The sequence below is a fragment of the Rhamphochromis sp. 'chilingali' genome, assembly GCF_963969265.1.
Source record: "Rhamphochromis sp. 'chilingali' genome assembly, chromosome: 2".
Classification (NCBI taxonomy): domain Eukaryota; kingdom Metazoa; phylum Chordata; class Actinopteri; order Cichliformes; family Cichlidae; genus Rhamphochromis; species Rhamphochromis sp. 'chilingali'.
This window is the reverse complement of record NC_137930.1, coordinates 20,629,933-20,635,873: the sequence shown is the minus strand read 5'-3', so window position 1 is coordinate 20,635,873 and position 5,941 is coordinate 20,629,933. Positions and strand designations below refer to the sequence as shown.

The 5,941-nt window shown below is 41.1% G+C and overlaps 1 long non-coding RNA gene across 4 annotated transcripts; it reads right to left on the bottom strand.

The window, feature by feature from the left end:
* Window positions 1-252: 252 nt before the first annotated feature.
* LOC308391590 lies at window positions 253-3,730 on the bottom strand. Of its 4 annotated transcripts, XR_013970663.1 has the most exons (6): window positions 3,614-3,718; window positions 2,660-2,764; window positions 1,665-2,506; window positions 1,476-1,588; window positions 1,279-1,390; window positions 1,061-1,198 (listed from the first exon to the last, which is right to left on the bottom strand). It is a non-coding gene; the product is annotated as an uncharacterized lncRNA (long non-coding RNA). The 4 variants fall into 4 exon arrangements; XR_013970661.1 differs by having other exon boundaries at window positions 1,665-2,764; XR_013970662.1 differs by having other exon boundaries at window positions 2,286-2,764.
* Window positions 3,731-5,941: the final 2,211 nt, after the last annotated feature.

Here is a 5,941-nt window from a genome sequence, read left to right as displayed (position 1 = left end):
GCACTTATTGAAATTATCTGAGCACATTACAAGTACATATTTGCTTACTCTGTATGCTCAAATGTGGCCCGTTATAGCCAACAGAAAAAAAGCGGAGGCCCGAAAAACAGGTGGGGGTCCTCCACCACCACCACCACTCACAGAGGCTGAGCAGTTGGCCCTCAGCCAAAACAGTGGGCGCCCTGTGGCCGAAGGCATCTCTGCGGGGACATCCTCTGAGTCAATAACCCCGCAAGACACAAGTGCCTACATAGGGGGTAAATTCAAAATAATACATGATGTGCATACATCCTTTCTTCACAGTCACCTTTGCAGTGCTACTCATTCATTTGATAAACTCTTTACCATAATGGATTATTTTGTAGTGAAGTTATTTTCCTACTGATTTTGCCTTCCCTCAGTCTTGGTTGTCTTTGAGAGCATAATGACAATGAAGTGTAAGGTGATTGGTATGTTTGTTAATTGCCATTTGGTCCCTTGTAAGTTATAAGTGACCTGTATAAACCTCATATTCTATCAGTTGATGGTGATGGTGTACTGCATCTGGTGCAGCCTCCTGTTGAGCCAGACCAACATGCAGTTGTGAGTAATACTCCACAGATTATATGAGTTTACAGTAGAACAGCAATGTTGTTTATTTCTTTACTACAGGAAAATAATGAAGAAACATTGACAGCTGTTACAGAGGAGGAAGCAACAGAGACACTTTATGAGGTTTACATCTTTTAATACTTTGTGTACAGGAAACACAGGTGACCAATAAAGCCAGTTGAACAAAAAATCTGTTTATTCTTCTTTCAACATGTTGAGGTGATGGGTCAAAAGAAATGATTGTGACATATGGTGTCTCTGACTGCTCTTCCATCTTGTATGTCCGTGGGAGGGTCAGGATGTTCATGGTTTGGATCACTGCTGTTTGGTTCAGAAGGACAGTGTTCTCCTCTAATTGTGGCAATGTTGTGAAGAATCACACATGCCACAATAATGTCACATGCCCTTTCTGGGGTGACCCTGAGTCTTTGCAGGCACTGGAACCGGGCCTTAAGCATTCCGATAGTCATTTCAACTCTGGCTCTTGTCCTGCAATTAGCCAGATTATATCACTGCTGTGGGCCCGGTTCAGGGTCAGGGTAAGGGGTAAGCAAATAGGGTAAACATGGATACCCCCTATCACCAAGCAAGTAGCCAGTGAACTCTCCTAAGACAGAAGGATACACTTCAGTTCAAATGTCCCTGAAGCAATTGGTCTTTATATATTTTAAAGTATTTTCAACTCACCATGTCCAAATTTTGTGCTCAGTGTACATTCACGGAATATTTGTGAGTCATGGACAGAGCCTGGCCACTTGGCTTCCACATTTGTGATAATGTTGGCAGCATCACATACGATCTTCACAGTGCAGAGAACACAAATTAGCATCCATTACTATAATGAAATAATTTGTTAGTTTGAAATGCTACAGGGAACTATGTACCTGTACATTAATGCTGTGGAAAGACTTCCTGTTCACATAGTCTCCTTCATTTACTGAAGGAGCAATGATTGGAATGTGAGTACCATCTATACAGCCAATCACGCCTGGGAACCCTGAAAATAAATGTAAAATTTAAGTAGTAGTTCAAGTATCACCACATCATAAATTAAGTTTTGGTCATCCTGATACCTGCAATTTTGTGGCATCCCTCTTTGATGAATCTTGTGGGTCTATGACCGGGGAACACCACAAACGTGTACAGGAGACGTTTCAGTGCAACTGTAACATTCCTGACTGCCCGACAGACGGTAGCCTTGGAAACGTGCTCAGCGTCACCAATATTATACAGAAAGCTCCCGTTTGCAAAAAACCGAAGTGCAATACAAATAATATGTACAGAACTGAGAGCATGTCCGCGATGTGTCACATGCGTAATATATGGCCTGAGGATGTTATCCAAATAAATTATAGATTGTGCTGAGAAACGGTAACGTTCGCACAGACAATCATCAGGAAATGATAAAATGTCCAAATGCGCTCTGATCACTCTCTCCCGGCGGAGAGCTCTGCGGAGAATTTGGGCTTCACGATCTACTGGCTCTTCAAGGAAGGGACACGCCATGTCTGACACTTCCTACTGTCAGGTTTCCGACAAAGGGGCGGAGACAGTCAGGGTTAGTTGTAGTAAACCTGCTAGGGGGCAGGTTAGCTTCACGGCGTGTGTCGTCATAGTGACTCACTCAGGCTTCAGCTGAACTCGCTTTGTGAAACCGAAAACCCAGAGTTTTCGTTAACTCAGGGTATACTTACTCAGTTTTTCCACTAAACCGGCTTCCTGAAACAGGGCCCAGGGCTAGAAGTCTGTTCTTATGCACAAACAGCTGCTCCATCTACTGAATCACAAACCCCTGAACTATGGCCACAAGCAGCAGAAATTAGTTTCTTCCATAGGTTGTCCTGTTTCACCATTAGAGATACTGAAAGGTGAGGACTCTGGGCACATGCTTGCATTCGATCCCTCATGAACAATGCTGGAAGACAGAAGTGATGTCACTTTGGTGTTGTTTCAGCAAGCCATGTATCTCTCTATTTTTGTAACCTTGTGCAGGTGTTGCTGCCACCACAACCAGGTTGAAGACATGCGTTTAAAATGATGAAGGGTTTTTTTTTTTTTTCAAGAATACCTCTTGAATGTCTCCTTAGGTAAAGGGGCATATCCAACCAGGTGGAGACTCTGGGTCAAAGCTGAGACCCACATCATCCCCCTGAACCTACAGTAGCAGGCTAAACTAATAATAAAAAATGAGCATCATAAGAACATAAGAGTTAAAAGCACAAAGAAATGTAGGAAAACACAAAGAGCACAAACAAACAGTTTGACAAAAGCAAAATACAAAGCCCTGTACTACAGAGCTGGATTAGGGCCGTTGTGAGTAGCTACATAACTTCAGGGTTAACCCTTGTTTCAGTATTAAAAGTTGGCTCGCATGTTACATTACCATGGTAACCTGCACTGCAAACCTAACCTTCTCGGGAGCACGTTATGTTCAAGACACATGATTGTCACTGTTATGATGATTTCTGATATGAGGTTCAGTTCTACGGTGGTGATCGCAGGGTGTGCACAGGTCAAGTGCCACTATGACCCTCCAGAAATTAACGAGGACAGGGGATGATCGTTCAGCTCTTTAATGGCAGATTTAGCGTGGGTGTGGGTATGTGTGTGTGTGTGGTTCTACAAACAGAATGGAAAATAGAACACAAATTACAATCAAATTATAGACAACAATAATCACCATATAACATATTACAGCCACATACTTGTCTTATAGGCCCTAATACTAAGCTGGCGGCTTTTACTTATAGTCTGAACCATATTTGACAACAAAGAAAATAAACATCTTCCCATCACTTAACTCTTGTGCCCCACTCACTTATGATGCCAACTAAAGAAGGCAAATACACATAACAAATCCCCAACTCAAACTGAACTCAGTTTGGCCTAGGCGAACTTAGCTTAGCTTAGCCCGCTTAGCTTAGCGATAACTTAGCTTATAGAAAATGTACAAACAGAGGACGTCCAGAGCAAGAAAACATACAGGCTATCCTTCTTACACAAGAAATATCCTGTAACTCACCAGTCTTATGGACGCACACTCTCATTGAACCCACATAAACTGCTCCCGAGCATAACTTGTGATTCACACTGCCTTCATGAACACCATTTTCCATCCCAGTCAAACATTACTCACAAAACGGCCGCGCCCTCTAGTGGCGAGGCAGAAACTGCATCACAGTCCTGCCTTCAGAACAGTCACATACCAAATCACCACCTACTGGCCAGTCAGTGTATGTCTTTGATGTCTTTTTTTAGATTGGCATCAACTAAGAAATAGATTTTTTTCAGAGCTAATTTATTTCTTTTTCTTTTTTATATTTCCTGCAAACAAGTTTAAATCAATTGCATTTTTCTGTAAGCCTTAATATAGTGACATGATCATAAAACAGGGCACCTTTACACTACTTCCAGACCTTATATTCCTATACATAGCTGAGTGTCAGCATTAATATAGCACTTTTCTGGTCTCACTGATCTCAGTGCTTAGTGAAAACATATTCACAGGGTGCCTTTTAATACTTTGTTTCTGCACTTAACCCTTTTACACACAGCTCTATAACTAGATAGATAATATAGTTTGCGTACCCTTTTCATTTTTTATACCACTCTGCTGCTGGGAGACCCGTATATGTTTCTGACTGGTCATATACTGCCAACACTGCTTCTTTTATGTGAGGACGCTCATAGGTGGACTCGTAAATCCTGGTTGATTTATTGATAATCACCTTCATGTGACTGCTCGGCCTGATTGATAGGGATCGATTGTTGGGCTAAGTGAAGGCAGATAAGGGGAAGATATTTAACTTTAAAGTAAGACAGGAATATAAAACAACCAATAGAGAAACATGAAGAGTAACAATAAGTAAGAAGAGAGAGACAGGAATGCACAGAGGGCACAGGAAGAAAATGTCTAGTAACTAAAAACTAATGGATTCCATGACAACTATGACGAATGCCACACCTGAAGGAGAATTTTAAAAAAATGGATATACTGTTTACAAGAAATGACTGCTATTCAATTCAATTCAGTTTTATTTATATGGTGAAAAATCACAACATCAGTTGACTCAAGGCCCCTTATTTTGTAAGATAAAGACCCTGCAATACATAATACAAAGAAAACAGAGAAACCCCCAACAATCATATGATGCCCTATGAGCAAGCACTTTGGCAGACGTAGGAAGGAAAAACTCCCTTTTAACAGGAAGAAACCTCAAGCAGAGGAGGGGCAGCCATCTGCTGCAACTGGTTGGGGGTGAGTGGATAAAGACTGGACAAAGACATGCTGCAGAAGAGAGCCAGAGATTAGTAATACCAAATAATTACATGCAGAGAGGAGTTTAAACACATAGTGAGTGAGAAAGGTGACTGAAGAAGAAACACTCAATGCATTAGGTTAATCCCCTAGCAGACTAGACCTATCGCAGTGTAAGAAAGGCAAATATGCAAGTTTTAAGCCTAATCTTAAAAGTAGAGTTAGTGTCTGTCTCCCAAATCCAAACTGGAAGCTGGTTCCATAGAAGAGGGGTCTGAAAGATGAAAGCTCTCCCTCCCATTCTACTTTAAATACTCTTGGAATCACTAATATCTAACTAACATCTCTGTTGCTTGTGGGGCTCGCACACAAGAATTTCACTCGCATGTGCTGTGCCAGTGTGCCTGCACATGTGATGTGACAATAAAAGTGATTTGATTTGATTTGATTTAATAAGCCCACAGTCTGAGGGCAAAGAGCTCTAATGGAGTGATACTTTACTATTGGGTCATTAAGATATGATTGGGCCTGATTGTTCAAGACCTTGCATGTGAGGAGCAGGATTTAAATTTGATTCTGGATTTAACAGGAAGCCAATGAAGAGAAGCCAGTATATGAGAAATATGCTCACTCTTTCTAGTCTGTGTCAGTACTCTACTGCTACTACGCTAATACAACATTTTGGATCAATTGAAGGCTTTTCAGGGAATTTTAGGACATCCTGATAATAACACATTACAGTAGTCTAGCATAGAAGTAATAAATGCATCAACTACTTTTTCAGCATTAATCTGCAATGTTTCTAATTTTAAAGATATTGTGCAAATGGAAGAATGCAGTCCTACATATTTGTTTAATGTGTGCATTGAAGGGACATATCCTGGTCAAAAATCACTCCAAGATTCCTCACAAAGTTAATGGAGGCCAGGGTACTGCCATCCAGGGTAACCATCTGGCTAAAAACCACATTTCTAAGATTTTTACGGTCGAGTACAATAACCTCAGTTTGATCTAATTTAGAAGCAGAAAATTAGAGGTCATCCAGGTCTTTATGTCTTTAAGAGATTCCTACAGTGCTAATTGGTGTCTTGT